Consider the following 24,292-nt stretch of genomic DNA (forward strand, 5'->3'; position numbering starts at 1 on the left):
AAAGCCTATAAGGAGCCACAAGCTGTGATCAAGTTTCCTGTGTAAACGCCTTGAAAAATCGTCTAGTAGTTTTGGAGAAGTGGTTCAAACATACAGAGAGACGGACACGATCAGTTTTACAGAGTTATAAATACAGATTTCAGTCAACTGAGAAATATGGTAATACAGTGGTATTAACATTATTAAAAATTAATTGAATGTATATAATGACGGTATGAATAACAGTACTAAGAACTAACAACCATAATGCTATCTAATATTTGTCTCTAATTCGTGTAATATTCTTGATATCAGTAAGTATCTTGTACTACTCTTTTTCTGTAGATAAACGACAGATGCTGCAACTGATAATAATTATGTATAACTGAGAGATACTGCAACGGATAATAGTTGTATACCTGCGCCAAGAAATCTTCCTCCTCATGTAATGTTAATTTGTGGCTGTTGTCCCTAAACACTCGTAAATACGCATTACAGCAGCTTCTGGTGGTTTATTGATGCCGCTCTCTAAATACACTGAAGTGGGCCTACAATGTTTAAAAATATTTTGGTTACTTCTAGCGGTACTACTACCAATGCTAATAATAAGTATGCAAAAGTGATATTTTATAGAGTAATGAGTTCTGATGGAGAAATTTAGTTAGGGTGAACCAGCTAAGGGGTGTGGGGAAATGAGGATATCTCAGAATCCGTAAGAAGTAAGTCCAGTCAGAATATCCTAAAGCCAATTACATATTCTTGTACGAATACATAGAGATGTATCCTATATTACAGTAGTTGCGATGGTAATGCCACAAAATTTTCATATGATACATGAATTTCTGTTTTCCGTGTAAAGGGAGAATAAAGTGTTTTTGGAATCTGTAGCATCGATGTTTTAACGTTCTCGCCAAACGGAGTTTCAGGAAACAGACGAGAGGACTATCACCCTCAGACACAGTGGGCTGGGAGAGAGGGAGGGAATCGCTCCAGAAGACTTCAGGGATGGTTTCTTTCAAAGAGCACGATCGATTACCTTTCCTCCCTCTCTAAACATTCCGAGCGTGGGTTCCGTCTCTAATGACCTCGATATATGTAGAAGCACTTGTCCCACACGAGTAAAATTTAACAAATGTGTTACGCAGATCGTAAATAGTATACGATCATAATCCCAAGGTTATACAAAAACAGTGCGTCTGTAACAAAAATGTCAGTGTAAGTACGCAGGCGTTTTCGGTAAATTTCATGGGCGAAATCGTCTTGGATTATCAACTCAGTGCCAAAGTTGTTTTGAGGCAACGTTTCAATGAATTTCCTACACGTCACCTTCAAGCTTTACTGCGCGGTGATGAGTTTTAGAAGAATTATACTGTGCAGAGGCCTTGCTCACAGAACAGCTTCCTGCAAAACATTTCTGATGGTTCTAACTCATATGCTTGATTCAGCATGGTTTGTAATTTGAGCCTCAGCCGCGATATGCTTTGCAGTGCGATGCGGATTTCCAGGCATGAGTATTACGCCACTGCCTTTCACAAGCAAGGCAGAATAACCTGTGCAGTTCGTTGCTCAGGCGATGGCTCACGCTCAGCTGCTTGTGGAAATCTTCAAAAGAGCCATTCACGCCTTAGCAGGGTTACAGTGTCAGCTAGTAGGGGATCAGTCAATTGCGCCGACTGTTCTCGGCGTCGCAGCCATCTCGTGACTAACATGCTTACTAACCTAAAACAATGCTCGAAACAGGAGAACAGTCTTTCATTCAGTCAAATACACTTGTTGTGGACACTCCGTTGTGGAAAAGGAGGGACTTCCAATAGAACGAATAGAAAACCGTGAAACTGCGACTGTCACACAGTCGGTCCGAGTAGTTTTTTTTAGGGGGTCATATCTCGCGTTCTTCTGATCAGAGCCGACCTGTGTGGCCGAGCGGTTCTAGGTGCTTCAGTCTGGAACCGCACGACCGCAGGTTCGAATCCTGCCTCGGGCATGGATGTGTGTGATGTCCTTAGGTTAGTTAGGTTTAAGTAGTTCCAAGTCTAGAGGAATAATGACGTCAGATGTTAAGTCCCATAGTGCTCAGAGCCATCTGAACCCTTTTTGATCAGAGATTAGGGATCAAATGTTTTGGATAGACCTTGGCCTAGTTGACCGACGTATACCAACCGGAAGAGCGATTGTACTGGATCAAAGTTTCAACATTACATACTTCCTCCAGCCTAGGCAATTTAAGCAAATCGATTGGTTCTTTTGTATCAAGAGTATGCTTGGTTGGACCTTAGGCATCTTATAAAAACACGAATTGTTCATGGGTGCTTTCTGAGAAAACCTCGAAAACCCGTGGTTTTTGGGCACGCAAAGTACCATCTGTGGCTATGGTCATCTCTATTTCTATTCATGTCATATCTTTGAAATTTTTACCGTGTGTCCTAAGATGATATTTTTGGGGAACTACGTAACTTTTTTCGATATCATTATCCGTTGCCGAGATCCAGAGGGCGTACTTATGCTCGTAATGTCCGGTTAAGGAGTAAATGTAGTTTTACCTGACGTATGAAGGCGTTGCAAACGGTTCTAGGATCATAGAAAGGGTTCTGAGGTCACCAAACTATATTTTTAGTCACCATGTTTTCACCAATAGTTTTATGACTCGCTGTTTCTGTATAATGGTCACTTCACGCCCGAGCTAATATAGTAAAAGTGGTACTATAGTGACAAAAATAGGCTAAAATGGTCTTAACGTGACTGAAAAGAACATAAAATGACTGTCAAAAATTATTTATAACTCGAAAGACTGCGAAGTCAGTAAAATATTTCTAATAATATTTTTACTCTTCTGTGATACAAATTATAAGCCAGGCGTTTCCAATGAATTTCAGTGGACGAGCAAAGTATCCAAAAAATGTAAAGTAATGATTTTTTGTAGCCTTACATTAAGCATACTTATTCGTTGTTCATATGTGTCAAAATATTGAAACGTTCGAGGTATATAAATCCCTATAAATACTTGCACAATGCGTTTTATATATGCAGCACCATTGCTGTAGCAGAGAAAAGAAGAGAACCAGCGGATAAACACTTTTTTGAACTTAATCTCTACTGAAACATCGACGAGAAAACATAATGTGTTCCTAGGTACTCTGTTCTCCAAGTACAACACTCTCCCCTACTACAATATTGGCCATTAAAATTGCTACACCAAGAAGAAATGCAGATGATAAACGGTTATTCATTGGACAAATATATTACACGAGAACTGACATGTGCTTACATTTTCACGCAATTTGAGTACATAGATCCTGAGAAATCAGTACCAAGAACAACCGCCTCTGGCCGTAATAACGGCCTTGATACGCCAGGGCATTGACTCATACAGAGATTGGATGGTGTGTACAGGTACAGCTGCCCATGCAGCAACACGATACCACTGTTCATGAAGAGTAGTGACTGGCGAATTGTGACGAGCCAGTTGCTCGGACACCATTGACCAGACGTTTTCAGTTGGTGAGAGATGTGGAGAATGTGCTGGCCAGGGCAGCAGCCGAACATTTTCTGCATCCAGAAAGGCCCGTACAGGACCTGCAACATGCGGTCGTGCATTATCCTGCAAAAATGTATGGTTTTGTAGGGATCGAATTAAGGGTAGAGCCACGGGTCGTAACACATCTGAAATGTAACGTCCACTGTTCAAAGTGCCGTCAATGCGAACAAGAGGTGGCCGAAACGTGTAACCAATGGCACCCACTACCATCACGCCGGGTGATACGCCAGTATGGCGATTACGAATACACGCTTCCAATGTGCGTTCACCGCGATGTCGCCAAACACGGATGCGACCATCATCATGCCGTAAACAGAACCCGGATTCATCCGAAAAAATGACGTTTTGCCATTCGTGCACCCAGGTTTGTCGTTGAGTACACCATCGCGGGCGCTCCTGTCTGTGATGCAGCGTCAAGGGTAACCGCATCCATGGTCTCCGAGCTGATAGTCCATGCTGCTGCAAACGTCGTCTCACTGTTCGTGCAGATGGTTGTTGTCTTGCAAACGTCCGGATATGTTGAGTCAGGGATCGAGACGTGGCTGCACGATCCGTTACAGCCATGCGGATAAGATGCCTGTCATCTCGACTGTTAGTGATACGAGGCCATTTGGATCCAGCACGGCGTACTGTATTACCCTTCTGAACCCACCGATTCCATGTTCTGCTAACAGTCATTGGATATCGACCAACGCGAGCAGCATTGTCGCGATACGATAAATCGCAATCGCGATGGACTACAATCCGATCTTTATCAAAGCCGGAAACGTGATGGTATGCATTTCTTCTCCTTGCACGAGGCATCACAACAACGTTTCACCAGACAAAGCCGGTCAACTGCTGTTTTTGTATGAGAAATCGGTTGTAAACATTCCTCATGTCAGCACGTTGTAGGTGTCGCCACGGGCGCCAACCTTGTGTGAATGCTCTGAATAGGTAATCATTTGCATATCACAGCATCTTCTTGCTGTTGGTTAAATTTCGCGTCTGTAGCACGTCATCTTCGTCGTGTAGGAATTTCATGTCCAGTAGTGTATATACCCCCACCGTTTCCGGTGTTGGGCTTTAATGGGCTGCAGTATACTCTGAGGTCGAACTGGCCCGCCCGGATAGCCGAGAGCATTAACGCACTGCTTCGGGATTCTGGGAGACGCGCCGATCTCGGATGGAATCCGTCCGGGGGATTAACGTTGAGGGTCAGTCAAACTGGGTATCGTTTTCAGGCGGTTTTCCACATACAACAAGGTTGATACCAAGCTGGTTCTCAAGGCGGCGTCAGGAATGGTAACCGGCCATCCACTTTCACTAAGATTGCTTCAACTCATATAACAATGGCTACCTCGTAGTCGAATGGGACGAGGCAAGGATGAACAAGAAGAGTAGCAAGAAGAGTATATTTAGGACGAGCACAGTCGTACGAGCGTACTTTCGAGACGTCGGTTACGGAGATGAGTGCTCTGTGAGTGTAGCTCGACGAAAGGAGGAGGGCATGAGAGGAGAGGGAAGCCAGTGGGCGGTGTGGGTGAGAGGGGTACGGCCGAGGCTTCGCGGCTTAAGTATGAGTAGGCAGGTGACTCCGCTGCTGGCAGCCAACGCCGGACGCCCCCACGTGTTTGTTGTCTGTTCAGAACAGAAGAGAGGCCGGCTTGAACGACGTCCAGGCGCGCCCTAAATACAGTGCGGTGCGGTCGGAAGCGCAGATGTCCACCGTGGGCGGTCGCCGCCAACACCACCACCCCGCGAGCGAGCCCGCCTGCCGTTGGCCGCTGTCCGCTTCTGCACCATTTCCTGTTGCTATTTCCAGAAAAAGCGGCTGGCGCAGCTAATGACCCACGAAAATTTATCTCACTGTGTTAACGAAAGCTGTAAAGACAGCACACTGCTGCAGTATTTACTGGCAGCGTATCCGTCATTGGAGCTCTTCGTGGGACGGCAATGTCACTTAGAATTCACAAATTGCTGCAAATACGCCAGTAATTTTTATTAATTATTCTCGACAACTTTCTGCTGTAAAGCTTATGTACATAGTTAATTTTAGAGAACATTACACTGGTACAGCCTCTCGTTTTTACTGTGAAAACTACTGTCCTTGACCAAAGTTTCCATACTGCATGATGTTGTAGTGTCTGTCGAGGGGGCAGCTGGTCTGAATTCTGTTTCTCTCTCTAATGACCTCCAAGTTGACAAGACATTCATTAGAAAAATTGCCTAACGGATTCGATTAATGATAACTTTTCCTATTTAAGCTGTTGGATCCATGATATACTGAAATACCGTTAGTGCCAAACACTTTACCTTTTTTTTTCACTAATATTCCAACCTTTGCTTCGAAAACTGTTTTCGTTAGCAGATTTTTTTCGTCAAGTCGAAACAATTTCGGCGTAAAGCTCCCGATTAGTTGACTGTGCACTTATCTTACGAATTTATGTGTTTTTATGAAACAGAGAATGGGGACAGAAAGGGAAGAGGTGAGTGGGAGTTCCTGACTTCTAGAGTCTCAGGGCACTGTGCTAATGCAATGACGAAAGTTGAAAAATTGTGCCGAACAGGAGCTCGAACTCTAATTTACCATTTCTCATGAGCAGTTGCCTTATGTGTTCTTTTTCCCTCATGAGTTGGTCTGGACAGAAGTCACTTGACACCCCCTTTAATTTCACCGTTGAACAACTCACTCAGTTTTTTTTATTACAGAGGGCAGACAGTTCTCTGACCGAACATGTTGAGCGCTGAGATATCGTGCCAGCCCATTCCATCTCTACCAGCGGCTCCCAACCTTTCTGAGACTTTTATTCCTGAGTGCTATTAGACGTTAGCTAGTACCACCACCCTCCCTCCCCCCCCCCCCCTACCGTCTAATGCTGCCCCCCCCCCTACATTACCACCAACTTTTCCACCTAACTAAAGTATTTCTTGGGACACTTTCATTTTCAGTATGATGAAAGGTGAATGATATTTAACTCGTGTGCGTGTGTATGTGTGTGTGTGTGTGTGTGTGTGTGTGTGTGTGTGTGTTAGAATGAATGACGAGCACGATGCATGACGTAGCAGATGTGCTTGATAATAACTCACTGACAAAATTAGCTAACAGCACGAGTTTAATAAAGCACAATACAGCCTACAATGGACAGTTTATTCTTTTATGAAACGAAATCGAATCATTTAGTTTTTATCCCTCAGAAAATTTCATTTTTATCCCTCAGAGGGTAATTACCCCCAGCTTGGGAACTACTGAGCTATACGGGCATAGTCCCTAACCGACTCAAATTTCCAACTTATCGCACGCTGTAATGCAGCGTCTCTCGTCCATTAAACCTCTATTCGCAAACTTATTGATTACCGTGTGAGTTCGGACGGTATTAGTGCATCCGCATTGAAACAAACGTCAAGGAGCCGTCGCGCTCTTATAGAAATTTGTATATTTGAGTGGTGTCTGATCTGTCGGATATGCCGTCTCCTTTCCTTTCACTTTCACAGTTATTCCCAACATTTCAATGGGTATCTGCTATTCACAATCACAATTTCATTGTCATGCAGACGATACAGATTCACAGCTGACACAGGAGTCTCGTATCGCACGCAAGCAGCGGCGAAAGCCTTTGCTATATCCAAACGATGAGTGCAATCACGTTTCGCTGCACTTAGTAGTTCATTACACAAATAACACTATAATGATTTGTTCTATGGCATTATGCGGGAAGCCTGAGATGGCCATGAACAAATTCACTGCAAATGTCCAAATTATTAATGTTAATAACAACAACTTGTTAAATGATAAAACAATTTTCCCGACGAAGTTGTGCAAGTTCTTCAAATACTTTGAATTTTGCTGTAGTATCTCTGGCTAGTTTCGATCGTAGAATCTCTTTTCAAGTGACATGCACACATGTGCACACATACTCATGTACATGTGTGTCAAACGCGTTCTTAAAAGGTTGGAGAAGGATCTGTCGTTCGGCTGGCACTCGGGAATTCATTGAAATGAATTACCGAATGTAGCAGCTCAGGTAAAGTGTACTCAAAATTTCCTAGTTCGTTTCGCCATCCGTCTTCAACGCGCGTTGCTGTTGGTGTACAGTGTCAAGAGCAGGTGGTAAGAATAGGGGCTGGAATCAACTGACAATACGCTACGCTTGAGAAAATGGAGTACTCGCCCGTGTCGTGCCTCATTCCAGCCACTGAAGTGAGATAAAGTTCTTTCAGTTGATTACCTACTATGCACAATTCGAAGACGCAAGACTACTTGCCCCGAAGGAGAACCCTCCGATGTGCAGTGGTTGTGGCTAGCGGATTTCAGTACGTCACATTCCGAACAGAATCCAGAGACTAGTTAACTAGGTGATTTGTCATCTCTTTTAGCAAACGATGATAAGAATGTAGTGCACTTTAAATTTGTGAAATATTTTATTTGCTCCCTAATGTTTTAGGGAGAAGGGTTCAAAGTGTGGTCACGGTGGCTGACTCTTCCAGGTATGAGTTGTAAGTGATCAGCCAACCATACTTTCCCAAGTTATTATTATAACTTTTATTCTATAGTTCAGTTAGAATCTTAACAATTACAAAGTTGAAAATTTTACGTTCTGCAAGAGTGGGCATGCAAGAAATATCTAAGGTGAGTGAATATCGGACACACTGTGATTTTAAGTGAGCTTATATTTTATACGTTTTTAATTTGACTTTTAACCACATTCATCTCAGATCAACTACACCATAAAGAATATAAAATCACGTTCCTGTTCCCGTTTTTATACCGTGTAGAAGTAACTGTCACATGTATAGCATGCCATAATAATCTTAAACTGACCACAACATATTATTTCCCTCGTTTCTGAATAAAGTTGACAGCCTTGGCGCAAAAATGCTATTACTTGTCAAGTGATATATTACGGCAATGGAACCCAACATAGAGAAGTTGAATAATTAACTAACTTATGTATTTTAACTAAACTGGAATTCGTTGGACGCTTGTGTGGCACAGTGACCGTTGTATATTCAAATTTAGAGAAGGGCAGCAGACACTCTCAAGAATCCGTAGTTTATTTCAGATCTACATTTTGGCTATAGCCTAGTCATCATTAGTGCGTTACATAAGAGTCATGTACCAAGATGTCAGAGCATAAACTTGTGAAAAATGACACCAGCACATTCAGTTTAGTTTCTGTCATGTAAAGGCTCGTGACATTTGACACAAATTTATTCTCTGACATGTTGGTACCTCTTTTGGTAGAGCACTGATAATGACAATGCAGACAACTTTGTAGATAGGGCAACTCCAACTATGAATAGTCATCTTGGGTATTAATAAACCGGTTGCTGCCCGCGGTGGTCTCGCGGTTCTAGGTGCGCAGTCCGGAACCGTGCGACTGCTACGGTCGCAGGTTCGAATCCTGCCTCGGGCATGGGTGTGTGTTATGTCCTTAGGTTAGTTAGGTTTAAGTAGTTCTAAGTTCTAGGGGACTAATGACCACAGCAGTTGAGTCCCATAGTGCTCAGAGCCATTTGAACCAATAAACCGGTTCCATTATTACTGGATTACCACATGTTTCGGAGGCACTAAAAGCCACATCTTCAGTGAACATATAACTAAAACATTAGAGCTGAAAAGCTCGGAACCTTTGTACCCAACACTCCTTGTCCTTCAGAATACCGATAAAAGGCGGTATGTCACAGAATTACACAGCCGGATTCCCCTACAGTGGACGGGTCTGCTTCATCGGTCTATACCCAATCGTGAAAAGGGGACACGGTCGCGTGCTGTGTCATAGCGGAAGGCATCTGATCAATGAGGATGTGTTTTCATTAATAAAACGGGTATGCCAAATAACACCAAACCCCATTTCAGCACGGTGTTCATGTACGCAGCACACTATCTACAGTCAGCTAGAGAAGACAATGTTACGTCGAGAACAACACGTATACGAATTGTACGTTGATAACTTGTAATGCACTAAAAATCACTCCCTAGTATTTGTATCGAATAACGCCAATGCATGCAATTTATATTAAGTATAATTGATTGCAAGCCACATCAGCGCCTTTTACAGCGAGGCGCTTCATAGACGGCCCTACTGACTAGTCTGTCTGGTTATTTAGAGCATTACAATGTTTGTGAACTATTCCGCACGACGAAAATACTATACAATAACTGTAATAGTTAGCTGTGTAGCTGCTTATCTCTAATTTAAATGACAATATGTTGAAATAAATCTACTCGATAATGTGCAAGGTTGTTTTTCTTGGATAGCTCTTGGATTCTAAATTAGTGTAAGAGGAATGTCAGCACTTGTGCCAATTGGCCAGATGTGCCAAGCATCATATTAAATGACTCCCATTTCATTGGAGTATGTCCAAGAGAAACTGTAACAGATGATCTACAGCAGGCGATGTCAACAACCTTCAAAAACTTCTTGTGTTATAGTCTCCAGTACTAATGAAGGAAAAGGGATTCATTTTAATCTACCGTCGACATAGAGGTCGTTACAGACAGAGCAGTAAATCATTTTGGGAGTCAATTGTTTCAAGACACCATTCCGACATTCGCCAACGAAAACAGTGAAAATCTCAATCATGATGACTACGTGGGGAATTAACAACGACCCTTCCAAATACTAGTCCACTGTTTCGGACACCACGTAGTTATCGGCCTTCGGAACGAGGTGGGACTGTCGTGACGCGGTAAGTATTCGCTTGCCTCCGTAGCGAGGTTGTGGGACTTATGGCAACATGGAATCTTTGAGACACTAAGTCGAAGTGTAAAATGGGCAGGTGGTAGTTCCTGTGCATGGAAAAGGAATGGGCAGTTCCTCGCGTCACAGAAAATACAACAGAAACGCTTTCAAACAAAGTATGTGTACCGGTGAACACTAAAATTTACTTCTTACGATTGTAGACCAGTAAAATGCAGCACGCATTGAACAGTAAAAGAAAAAGAAATGGTTTGGAATTGTTGGTTGGAAGAGTCTGAGGGATATGTTGAAAGGGTTTTCTTCCTCCACATTCGATGCCTGCTTTCTACGTGATAGTTGAGTGTTAAGTGCATCTGCTGAACGTAGGTGAGTGTAATGGATGTGTGTGCACAGTGTGGTGTTGTCGTGTTTGGATTTTATGACGATGAAATAACTGAGGGGGTTAAATCCAATGTCGATACACCGCCAGCTCTCCTCTACGAAGGGTCGAAGTTATAAACGAGACAGAATCAGCAGTGCAGTGCCAGGGCGGAATCAGGCCACTCCAAAGTCGACCGCAGGCCAGTGGAGTGTATGGTCAGCAACTTCGCTCTGTGTTGACAGATTACTTCTGCCGATCCTGGGTGAGGAACATCTTTCCTCAGCAGTGAATACTAGGCAACACTAAAGCCCTCCCGGAGACACAGGTAGAATTGGCTCCAGAAGTGTGACCTCCACGCCCACCCTTTCATACCTCGAGTAGCACCAAGAGGTCCGTGTGAGCGTTATGTCCCCATTCGGTAGATGGATCACCATCAATTGTGCCGTGTGCCCTTACTTCAGTACATACTGTGGATGGGTTGAATTTTAATACAAGACAATGGTGCAAGGTCTGCAGATCAGGAACTTTACTCCACAACCATTCCTGTCCTTGTCGACCAAATGCTGGTGGTGAATATTTCGCCTGTCACGAGTGCTCGATCAGGCTACCTCCGAGTCGAGCGCTGCCGCATAGGTTCGCATTGGAGACATTGGCTACGGAGACGAGTGCAGTTAGGAGAGCATCGTTTTTTTGTTTTTTTTTTTTTTTTTGACTATGTGGGTGTGCGAGAAGGGCAAATTTATGGATATCAAATATTCCGCTAAGAAGGGGATACACACTATCTGATCAAACGTATCCTGACCCACCTATGTAATGTGGAACTGACGAGTAGACGAAGAGAAGCGGTTTTAGCCTGTTTTCCGTACTCATGTAGGTGAATATGGAGCTGCTTTCCCTCTTCTATCACACACATACATAAAAAGCAAACAACTAGCATAACAATTTCGTAAAGGACAGAGATACAGTTTGCAGGTAGATGAATACGACGTTTCTACAGATTTGCATGAAGACCATGTTTTGACGTCAGGAATCCACCTAGCAGGCGCTTTAAAGGTCGAAACCCTGCCGACAAGAGCAAGGAGAGAACTACATTTAACGTTAAGAGTACCCAGGCAGACAGAAACTCTATACATGCGACAGTATCAATTTTAGAAAAGAGTAAGATCAACGTGTACTGAAAAATGAAACTTGCCTCCGCTGTCGTCACAAATTTATAAAGGCAAAACAGTAAGTTCGCCTGTCCGCAACACTTGTCTCTCTGTATTGCTATAAACTGATTAGAAATGGGGAGAGTAACACTAGAGTGAGAACATAGTTTAGTTGTGCAACTTGTTGGAACATCAGCAATCTGGTTTATACAAGAATAAATAGTAACTTTCTAAATCACAATTTAGAAAATTGATACAATTTGCAGATAGCCGAATTTTCTCCATGTTTACGTTGAGACGATTAAAGAACTAGCGATTTAGACAAATTATATGTAGATTTATTAAAGTATTTTTAGTTATTCTTACATCAAAGAAATAGCTAACGTTCCAACATTTTGCTAAAATTTCTTCGATTATTACCCTAGTCAGATATGAAGAACTTTTAAGAGAAAATTGCAAAGTAGATTGTTACTGTTCATTCCTAATGTCTACATTGTCCGTTACAACAGGTAATCCGTAACGCACAATGCAGGAAAGCTCGTTTTACATACGATGTGTTCCTTTCCTTGTCCCATTCGTGGATGCAGAAACAAAAATAGAACCGTTATTATACCTCCACCCATATTCTTGCTTTTTTTATGGTTCTTACATGAACCATATCGTAGAGATAACAGCCGTTTTAACAGTGACTCTCGAAATCTTTCCTATATTGATTCTATACAGTTTTCAGAAAATTTTCCTAATACCATCGTATTGACTAATTCTACCGGTTAAAGTTCTAGTGGCCTGCTTATGAGTTGCTTCGGTCTTAAATCAAGTCCACACGGATTCCAACATTCTGAACAACATACAAGTATAGGTGACCATTATACTTATGTAATAAAGTTCTGTCTGATTGAATGTTTACAGATGTTGATAAATTGAGCGCTCCTAACAAGTCTTATTGGAGAAATGTTTTATGTTACGTTTGTAGACTTTAAGAAGAACCTTGTTTCTATGCGCATCAAGGAAGACGCTAGATTTGAAATTCTCTTTCAGAGGACAAATTACGGCCTTGTTCCACAAGTCACACCAGCAATGTCTCGTACAGGTATTTAGCCAGACAGGTTTCTAAAATGGTATAGCTTAATATCAATGGGGAAGATAATTCCAATCCTTGTGTTCCATAATGGTCCGCCGGGACAAATAAGACAAATAACACGGTTATGATAGTGTTTAAATGTCCACCGAGATATGTATTTCCAGTACGTATGGTACACTGTTGCATTTCTGACCCTTATCCAGAAAAAATATTCGGGTGAGGATAATGAAAATCTCCAAGATTGCCAGACTAAGGCTCGCTGCGATTCTCCCTCTTCTTCAGAGACGTTGCTTCTTGATCATTTATGAACAGGTAAAGATCTCATAGTTCGGATTCTAGCTGCAGTCGAAACACACAGATTTTCCACCTGGTTGTCTTCCGAATGCTGCAACGCCAGATGTATGTCGTAGAGAGTCACACAGAAGATAATCAGAATCTTATTATCATTGTTTCAGTTCTCTCACACAACACTGCTCAGTACGTTAGCAACTCACTCTTTTGCTCAGTAATGCTCTTTCCGTTTCCACTGGAGCATATTTATGTCCTGATTTATACTCAGGCTGGGTCGTCTATGAGCAGAATATGTGCTCTTAACTTAATTTCAGCGATGCATGTGGAATATCGGATGATCCCTCCGAGGAATAGCCCGACATATTGGAAATGACGAAGCGCTGCGAATGCGCTGGGCCGGTAGCCCAAGAGAGAAGCACTTTCTCGATCTGGTTTCAGTTGACTCGTATACAAACTAATAGCAAGATCACGGCAACAGAGTAGCAGGCATTGCTGCTTATATGGCATCCACAGCACTATTTACCACTCATGTTGCGCCCTAATGTCAAGTGGGATCATCCGATACCGTTTTCTGGAAGCTAGGCTGCAATCAGAGGGTCCACCCACCACGTTTCTTTCCTCGCATCATTAACCCGAGACGGTAGCCGTTACCCGAGTGGAAAACACAGCTGGAAGCAACAAATCTAAGATTATACGTAACGATGAAAGATTCTTCGTTGGAGTCAATGATGATCTACTATGAGTGCCGTGTCGATCAGCATGCGAACCATGTGAGTGGATCAGGAAGGCACAATCAGTCATAGAAACTGGAAATTTCTGGTAACTTACTATGGGACTAAATTGATGAGGTCATCGGTCCCTAGGCTTACACACTACGTAATCTAACTTGAACTAACTTACGCTAAGGACAACACACACACACCCATGCCCGAGGGAGGACTCGAACCTCCGTCGCACAAGGAGAGGGGGGGGGGGGGGGGGAGGGGGAGGGAAGCCGCGCAAACCGTGGCAGACCGCGCGCCGGACTGTGACAGTCTACAGTGGGTAATGACCTTTGATATTTGTCGAGGGAATACGGAACTGTGTATAATTCACTCAGGGTGTCGTTCAGATCATTCTATTCCTATAAGATTCCGGAAATGTGCTCTCTAATTCATTTTTTGCCTAAGCTTAGCTGCCAAGTACCAAAAAAATTAAAGGAAACAAATCTTTAATATTAGACCTTCCTATCCTCGTTCCATCAGTTTGTAACCATGGGTCAGTATCCTCTTCTGCATTCCCAAAAGTTTTGCTACTCTCTTGCTGAGCTAGTTGTCGCAGTGGTTGGAACATTGGACTTATATCCAGAACTAGCGGGATGGAAATCCCCGTCCAGCCAGTCTAGATTTTGCGTTTCACTTGAAGCGAAAGTAGGAATGGTTCCTTTGAAAAGGCCACAACTGATTTCTACTTTTTATTTACTGTCCATGAGCTTGTGCTCAGACGACTTTCTCTACACATTAAACGCTGTACTTCCCTTCTATACTCCGTCAAGTCAGGGCAAGAGCGCGTAAGTTAAACTTGTCAGAAATATTCACTCCAGTGGCATATTGCGTCAAAGAGGGTAATATATGTCTCTGAATGTCAGTTCATCGAGATAACTCTGATGAGACAGAGACTATCTCACAGTTTCACTAGATGTAAGTCGTCGTTACAGTATCTTGTGTTGCAGGACCAGCTATAACCCGAAATGAGACAGCAGATTTAGGGACGTCACGCAAAAGTTATGACAAATGTTAGGCCGCGCGGGGTAGCCGAGCGGTCTAAGGCGCCTTGTCACGGTCCTCGCGGCTCCCCCCGTCGGATGTTCCAGTCCTCCCTCGGGCATTGGTGTGTGTGTTGTCCTTAGCGTCAGTTAGTTTAAGTTAGATTACGTAGTGTGTAAGCTTAGGGACCTATGACCTCAGTTGTTTGGCCTTTTAAGACCTTACCACAAATTTCCAAAATAAATGCTAATAACAACGCTACTTTCTTGATACACAATTTTTGCACTTTGCAGTAAGAGGACTGTCTTAATGCTGTCGACATTTTTCTGTTCGCTGTTGACTCTAAAAAGCTTCGAGTTTCAGATGCTGGCGCGGATTTTATTCAGCTTAAGACGTTCTCCCACACTTTTCGTTTATCCATTTCTGTGTTGAAGAACAACGACGTCAAATTACTTTCATGCAGCTGTTTATGTCACATGAAAATACAGCACTGAGTGGTCGAAACCGTTCTGAAAACAGTTCTTTAAGTTAATTATCGGCCGCAATCACAAACAACTCTGCCGAGCGGTCTAGGGCGCCACAGTCATGGACTGTGCGGCTGATCCCGGCGGAGTTTCGAGTCCTCCCTCGGGCATGGGTGTGTGTGTAGGTTAAGTAGTGTGTAAGCTTAGGGACTGATGACCTTAGCAGTTAAGTCCCATAAGATTTCACACACATTTTTGAACTAACAACTCTATTACCATAGAATCGTCACAACTTTTGTTTTTCCAAATGCCCAGTCAACCGTTTTTTATGGTATGAATTTATCTTGCCCATTTTCCTATGTCTGAAGTTACCTCTACATTTACATCTTCTAAATTTATTTCTCCTCTGAGGTTGCTGTTGTCTTTTCCCTCCGCTCCCACCTTCCTTGGCTGCACATAAGAAGAGGAAGTCTTGTTACAGAATTATAAGTCATTAAAGTAACTGAAAAAGTCTACTGAGACAATATTGTTGAAATTCCTCTTCGTCCATCCTACGATAGGTATATTTCGGTTCCCACAGATTAACTCAGGCTAATGCCGTTATGATACTTGTCCTACCGAGGTAGTACCCAGCCGATGATGATCAAACGTCGACGAGACGTTAAATTTAAATCTTTCTTGGTTAAAAATAATTTATTATTCTGAACTCTTTCGCAAAAAAAGTTATTGGTTTATCCACAGCTTAATGTCGCTATTTCTGCTGATTGTTTCTTCGTTTACGATCCAGTGCGTCTTGGTTTTGCAGTGAACAAGTAAAATCAGAAGGCGAATAAAAGATTTGTAGAAGGGTTCTCGGAAAATGCAACATATGTGTAAAGGAAGTTGCATACAGGGCTCTAGTGTGATCTATTCTAGGATACTGTTCCAGTGTTTGGAACCGTTAAGAAGTAGGCTGGATTGCGAACGAATTTAGAGATGGGCCACTACGGTATTATCATGTCAATGCAGCCGATACAATGTTACAGAAATACCAATAGCGCTTGAGTGGAAATATTTTAGAGAATGATGTAGTTATAGCGAAGCCACGTTGGGTAAATTAGGAGTACTTCTAGAATGAAATTTTCACTCTGCGGTGGAGTGTGCGCTGATATGAAACTTCTGGCAGATTGAAACTGTGTCCCGGACCGAGACTCGAAATTGGGATCTTTGCCTTCGGTAGGGCACTTGCATGTGATCTCGAATCTCGGTCCTGCATACAGCTTTAATCTGCCAGGAAGTTTCATAGGAGAACCTGCGTTCGAAGTAGACTGACTGACTAACGAAGTAACACCACAGGCACTGACCGACCTCCATGTCGCCCCACGCCTATGGCGGCAATGAATGCGGTGTGGAGGGGCGTCGTGTCAGCACACCAGTTGTCTGTTTTCGTGAACTGGAGATGCTACTGCTCGGTCACGTAACTCCTCATCAGGTCTCACGAGACTGACTGCATCGTGTTCCAGTCCTCCCATCAAGGAAAATCCCTGTCAGTACCGGGAATCGAAAACATGGCCTCCACATGGCAGTGAGCGGTGGTGACCTCTTAGCTACGGAGGGCGGACATTCGAAGGAGGCTGTGCAGCCATAATACTACCAAAATATTGCACTGGGACATGAAAATAAGGTAAGAGAGGCTAGAAAACATACAAAGGCGTTTGGACAGTCATTTTCCCTCAGTCAATACGAGAATGGAATAGGGAAGATAATTGATAATATGGTTCGATGTACCGTCCACCACGCTCTGTACAATGACTTGCGGAGTATACGCATTGATGAGCCAAAACATTACGACCACCTGCTTATAGCATGCTGGTCCACCAATGGAACGCAGTACAGCAGCGAGTTTTAGGCTCCACTCAACGAGTCCTTTGTAGGTTTGCGGAGGTGTGCGGCGCCAGATGGCTATGCACAGGTCATGTGGACGCGGATCTGGCGCCTGATAGCTTATCATATGAGTTCCATCGGGATTCGGATGAAGCCGAAACATCATTGTGAGTTCACTTTCACTCTCCTCAAACCATTGCAGCGGGATTCGGGCCTTGAAACGCGTATAGCTATGCTGTTGGAAAATGCCGTCGCTGTGGAGAAAGACATAAATTATGAATGGGTATAGGTGGTCTGTAGTAATGTACACATAGTCCAAAGAGGGCACGGTGCCTGCATTGACTACCACACGTCCCGTGGGACAACAATGGATGTCCCCCATAACACAATACTGGCCTGCATCGTCGGGGCGATGCGTGTTCAAAGCAATGATGCACTCGTATGACGGAGTAGCCGGACACGCTCATCGGGTTGTTGTAATTAGAAACACGATTCATTCGACTAGGCGACAAGTTTTAATGATCCACAGACCAAATTCGATAATTTCACTGCTGCGAAGTCCTTTGGTCAACATAGTGCGCTGACTGGTGTGTTCCCAATAATATTAGCTCGTGGTATTCACGCAAGTTCTCAACAGCAACAGTAATGATGCTGGTAGGTATTCATAGAATACTTATCATACTTAATTACTCTCTCATTCAGAGTGGATTTTCCAGTCTCAACACACTATTCCATCAACGAACTACATCGCCAGCCCACCCATTACGTAACATTCCATACTTTGTCGAAAAATATACTGAAACACCCTCTTCCAGTGATCTTTATACTACCTGAAAGAAGATTCTTGATCTCAGACATGGATCTTTGACGTGCCTGCAGTTTCTTGTCTCCCCCGTAGTCCGCCTTCCAACTGGGCAAAATAAATTCTGCCGGTCTATACGTATAAGGAATTCTTTACCTATTTCTGGCTTTGAACTATATATCAATATGCGATGAATATGCTGATGTGGGAATAGAGTCGAAAAAGTATCTTCATTTTACGATCTCGTAATATTTTGTGACAGGCATGCTGTAATTAGGCAGGAAACTAAAAAGGAGCATCACATTCAGACAGCGGGAGTTCTAGATCCACATCACTGCTCTCTTCCCAAAAAGTCTGTTATCTATTACGTTATGTTTGCACTTCGCCGAGATGTCTCGTCGTCGTGTGCATTGTGTGTTTCGTTGGCGTCCAACCATACTGACACGAAAAAAATGCAACGCCAAGGAGTCTACGTCTGAGAGATGATGTCTATGCAAATTTCACATTAGCTGCATATGAGGAAATAAATCAGGCTTGCTTTAAGTACCGTTACCTTTGAGATTGGATGTGGCGAGTCAATGTTAGTGAAGAAAGCCTTTAAGGCGACAAAAAAGCTATTATCAATACTTTACTGAGCCTGAACGAGATGCTGAGGGAATTAGATTAGGAAATGAGACACTTAAAATAGTAAAGGAGTTTTGCTATTTTGGGAGCAAAATAACTGATGACGGTCGAAGTAGAGACGATATAAAATGTAGACTGGCAATGGCAAGGAAAGCGTTTCTGAAGATGAGAAATTTGTTAACATCGAGTATAGTTTTAAGTGTCAGGAAGTCATTTCTGAAAGTGTTTGTATGGAATGTAGCCATGTATGGAAGTGAAACATGGACTATAAATAGTTTGGACAAGGAGAGAATAGAAGCTTTCGAAATGTGGTGTTACAGAAGAATGCTGAAGATTAGATGGGTAGATCACATAACTAATGAGGAAGTATTGAATAGGATTGGGGAGAAGTGAAGTTTGTGGCACAACTTGACCAGAAGAAGGGATCGGTTGGTAGAACATGTTCTGAGGCATCAAGGAATCACTAATTTAGTATTGGAGGGCAGCGTGGAGGGTAAAAATTGTAGAGGGAGACCAAGAGATGAGTACACTAAGCAGATTCAGAAGGATGTAGGTTGCAGTAGGTACTGGGAGATGAAGAAGCTTGCACAGGATAGAGTAGCATCGAGAGCTGCATCAAACCAGTCTCAGGACTGAAGACAATAACAACAACAACAACATCTTTGCTGGATGATCCCCCATTCGTCCCTGCTGCTGTTGTTGGCTAAACTTTCCTTACCGCGTCACGCGCCCTCAGCTCCAAAAAGTAGCTTTCAATCTTGCAGTGGGCAGTGGTCATAATGTTTTGTCTCATCTGTACATACAATTGCCAGGACTCTTTTTTGCAGCTAACCAGCTCCCTCAGTAGATGTTATGTAAACAGGTTGTCGCGATGCGATAATACAGAATTTTTTTTGCTAGGCGGTTCTCTGATTGTTGTCTAATGATTGGTGCTTTTATTTCCGTCATTTACTTTTCGTAAAAGAAGTAAAGGCTTACGTGACATTTGCATTGGTAATTTACAGTTGGAAAATTATTAAAGTTGCTTTCTCAAGAAGACGAGAGCACCTCGAGAGTTCTTTCTTGATCTGTTGTAACCGTCGCGGAGAAGTACCATCGTCCGTTGAACGTATTCTCGGGTCTGGCTGCCTCGCATGGGCAATGAACTACGCACGGCAACAAGAGAAGAGCCCCTCGCGAACTTCCCCGGAGGTATTTAAAGCCGGAGCGCGAATTCTTGGCATGGCGCGGCGCGCCGCGCGCACACAAAAGCAGTCAACTGTCGTTTACCAGGGACAGCCGTGAGAAGTCGGGCCCGGCGTGGCGCCACCGAAACTCCGGCAGCGAGTTCACACTCTCACGTCCAGCCGGACACGCGTCGCTGGAGACAAACTGAGGGCGCCAGTGGCGGAGCCGGTGATTTAAACGGCCGGGTCCGTCTCTTCATAAATAGCTCACTTTTCAAATGGATCTCTTACGGAGCCCCGGAGCTCTGCCAGGGTGACTTGTAGTGTTGCTCCTGTTTTGTTTTGGGCCTATTTTCTATTCCAGGAACGGGGTTGTTAATTGCCTCAGCTTAGTCCTACTCCACAGGAATTAAACGGCCAATATCTTGTCCTCTTCCAGTTCTCCGGCTCGCTGTGAGAGTCCGTCAGTCGTCTAGTGAGGTATCACCTTATCCGTTTAAATTTACTTAATTATCGCTGAGGTCATCATACAATGGAAGGTACGTGACAGACCAGTCTTAATTATTCCCCTTCCTATTCCATTGTTGGATAGTGTGTGGGGAGGAAGACCGTGCTTTCAGTCCTGAAGAGCAACGAACTACTGTACAGGTACCAACGTGGTCGTTAAACGATGAAGTTTTTCTGCATAGAAATACATTCGATGGTTCTGTTTTCGATACCATTTGTTGAGATGCACGTAACGACTTGGTTGTGCTTGCTTCCGTTGTCTGAGGGTTACTGACCTTATAAACTACATCATTTCTTTGTGTGATGGCTAGGAAATCATCTGTTCTTCCTCATTCTACACCAGATGCTGAATTAGCTACGACCTGCGTCCTCATCCATCAATTGCCGTACTCCATTATTATTAAGAGCTGGAACAACTCTGTAACACAGCTTCCGCAACATTTTATATGAGAACTTGTCGATCTCAGATAGAGAAGTCTAGTAACTAGTTACTGCATCCTGGCTTCAGGGATGTCTTTGACGCTCTTCTGCGGAAAAAAAACAAAGCTGATCATTAGTATCGTTTCGGATGTCTTTGACGCTCTTCTGCGGGAAAAAAAACAAAGCTGAGACCTACAAATATTTTGCAATTCTTCTTTGAACATTTAGCATCTATTCAGTCAATTTTATTTGGTGAAAATCCCAGTGTGATAAAGTTTAGTTCTCCAGAGAGATCTATTTTATTCCTTTTTCACAGATGAACTGCTATCTCAGATTTCTTCCGCTGACTTAGAGTCTGAAGTTTCCTTTCCCCACTAACAGGACTTGCAAAGTGTTTCCACCTTATATTCCCTCGACCTGTCACTGGGAAGTATATCACTTGTATGACTGACTTCCGTGGTTTATCACAAGTTCTGCTGTGTTACACAATCAGATCTTTTAATTTACATATTCATGTTCAGGTGCGAATCTTTGTGATAGACATTAACATTCCCTACGTCTTCTTAGAGTACCACCGGGTGAGGTAGCGCAGTAGTTAACACACTAGACTTGCGTTTGGGAGGACGATGATTAAGATAACCTTCCGGCAATCCAGATTTAGGTTTTCTGTGACTTCCCTACATCGCTCCACATAAAAGTCGAGGTGGTTCCTTTGAAAAGGACGCTGCCGATTTCCTTTCGTAATGCAAGCTTGTGCTCCGTCTCTAATGACCACGCTGTTGACGGGATGTTAAACTCTAGTCTCCCTTTTTCCTTCTTATTATAGAATCTAAGAATGTTTACGCATAACATTGTCTGAGACGTACTGGCCTTATAAACTACATCATTTCTTTGTATGATGGCTAGGAAATCATCTAGTCTTCTTTATTCTACACTAGACGCTTAATTTGCTACGACCTGCGTCCTCATTCATGAAAGTTTGCCGAATTCTATCTACTGCTAAATTTTCAGTTCAATATTAGTTTTAAAGCATTACTGACATCTCGAAACATGGGGTAGTATTGTTGTCCCACCTATGCGAAAGCACCTAACACATTACTCACATTCACAAATTACAGCTATCCCTTACGTGGGTCTGACGAAGAGGTTAGTTTCCCGTGAAAACTGAGTTCTCCCATTACGACAGTGTAGCAACTTTACAAAGAAATTTAATTTGATTTGTTGGAAGAATGGATCCATCAGGATATCTTATCTTAAATGCCTCATAACTGATCATGCATCAAAATTTACACTGAGTGTGGATCTGTCAATAAGACCACCACGTCGATAGTAGCTAGTTCTTCCTAGTTCCTATCTAGCACAAAGAAAATTGATGTCAGTTATTGGGAGGAGAAAGATTTAGTACGATGGAACTTAGACCTAAGATATGATTGAGTACGAATGGCATGTCCTGTGATACACATATTCTGCGAATACAATACGTGAAGGAGTTACATGATTTTATAGATATTTTGTTACAGATTTGAGAAAAGACTCGTTTGCGATGCAGGTCCTACAGTTATCTTCTCATCATTGTGGTTATACGAACACAGAAAGACCATACTGCAGTCCTAACGACTCCATCAGTGACAAAAGTAGCGGCAGTTGCATGATTAGAATATTAGGAAACTAAAAGAAGGAGATTTGTTCCGTTGACACTGAGGTCATTCGAATTAGTAGTGAACTTTTGGAGAAAGAAATAGGCATTGGACAATGAATCTTATCGGCATTCATCCATAGTAATTAACGAAAAGTTCCAAATAAATTCAATCAGGAGGTCGAATAGGGATCTTAAGATAGCTCTTCGTGAATACGACTCACAGTTCTTAATCGCTGTGCTTCCCCACTTGTTGTACGCCATTATTATTAAGACCTGGAACAACTGTGTAACACAGCTTCCGCAACATTTTATATGAGAACTTGTCGATCTGAGAAAGTGAAGTCTAGCAGCTAGTTACTGCATCCTGGCTTCAGGGATATCTTGTGTCTCTTAGATACTTGAGAAACTCTAGTCTGAATTTGTGATACGCCTCGTATTAATATTTAATTATCTTCATAAGTGACTGTAGTACATAGTTTACGATTGCCTTGAAAGCATCTATAACGACTGCCTCAATTCCTCCCAGCAGAAGTCAACTGATGTACAAGGTTTACCGAAGAAGTACTATTGGGAGAGAAAAATAATCTTCCTGGTAGGATGACACTACAGAAAAACTTGTAACGACGCTTAAGAATAAAAGTCTCACGTAGGTTCTCGCTCTGGTTTCAATTAGGTCTACAAGCAGATATCAAACGTTTTTACAAAGATTTTAGGGAGACGATCTTAATTTGCTCATTGTGTGGCAAGCTCGCCCATAGCTAGTAACAATTTCCTGTGGCATTCTTGCTTCTACGTTTTCCCTTTCCGTACGTTTTACTTTCTTATGTAGCACTTCCCTTCTTTTCCTACTTTCTTTGCGTGTGTGCTTTAGTTTTATTAGGTCTGTCCACATTCGTTCCTTTTAATGTGTGTCAGGGCGCTGATGACCTCGACGTTGAGCGCCCAAAAGCAAAAGCCCCAACACAGACACACAGCAGAAGGGTAAGGCCTTTCTGGTTCCAACTGGATTGCTGATATCTAACATCAGTGTGGTAAGAAGTAAATAACTGTACTGGAGACAGGTTCTGGCAGAAACCTGAACTGCGTATCATATAAAAATATTGCATCCAAATCATAAGGATACTCGGTAGTGTACTGTCCTCGCACAATGTTTTAAATGTTTTGCGGGTAGGTCGACTGAAAAGCCTGACTTCTCGCATACTCTGGTCGATTAACTCCCGCACGTGTTTCATGAAATATTGTCATGTGAATGAAATCGGAAACTTAGTCCATCCGCAGCCAAAGAGTATTAACAGTCAGCTGCGCTGGCTTCAGGAACAAGAACATTTGCAAAATTGTACGGAAGAGTTGAAACGTACAGGGCTGTCAATAGCCGAAGGCAGCTACCTCAGCATCTGGCCACATCGTATCCGTTGTTCGGATAACGTGTCGAGAGATCCCTCCACAACAGCGGAGTAATGTTGCATCGGCGCGTTAATACAGACGACGCAGGCGTTACGAGGCGGTGGAAAGAGACGTGTGTTAGGCGCGGCTGGAGCTAGCGCGCGGCGTGGCCGCCACGTGGACTCACCGGAAGGGGTGCAGCAGGTCCTGTCGCGGCCGCGGTCGCTGCAGGTGTTGCTGTCTGCCGGCGGCGCCGCGACGCCGCGCGACGCCCGCCGCCGACCGCCGCCCGGAAGCCGGCGGAAGCTGTCGAGCGCTCCCGAACTGTCGCCGCCCTCCGCTGTCGCTGTCACCAGCGACGTGCGGCTAGGCTGACGCCTGCTCACTTCTCTCGGCGTGACAGCCAGTGGGCGTAAACTAGGGATCGAGAAGTTCTTTTGCTCAGAGGCGTACTACTGCAGCAGGAAGTACACGCAACAAGAATGCTTCAATAGAATTACCTTGGACACATCTGCCAGGTGGTTCCCTATTTCTATCTCAATGATGTACGTAGCCTTCATTCCGAGCGACAATATTCGGAACGAAACATATGTCTACCTGT

The 24,292-nt window shown here is 43.3% G+C and overlaps 1 protein-coding gene across 17 annotated transcripts in view; it reads right to left on the reverse strand.

Moving 5' to 3' along the window:
• Positions 1 to 24,035, reverse strand: part of LOC126277939 (synaptopodin-2) — a 388,910-nt gene extending 364,875 nt beyond the window's left edge. For 11 of the 17 annotated variants that reach the window (XM_049977828.1, XM_049977790.1, XM_049977637.1 and 8 more), the window contains exon 1: positions 23,879 to 23,973. The gene's annotated coding sequence lies outside the window, so the exon portion shown is untranslated. Of the gene's footprint in view, positions 1 to 19,845; positions 19,932 to 23,878 lie in introns of those variants that run through there. The other 6 variants (XM_049977628.1, XM_049977619.1, XM_049977868.1 and 3 more) reach the window with 5 other exon arrangements.
• Between the last annotated feature and the right edge of the window lie 257 nt (positions 24,036 to 24,292).

Source organism: Schistocerca gregaria, chromosome 1, assembly GCF_023897955.1.
Source record: "Schistocerca gregaria isolate iqSchGreg1 chromosome 1, iqSchGreg1.2, whole genome shotgun sequence".
Lineage (NCBI taxonomy): Eukaryota > Metazoa > Arthropoda > Insecta > Orthoptera > Acrididae > Schistocerca > Schistocerca gregaria.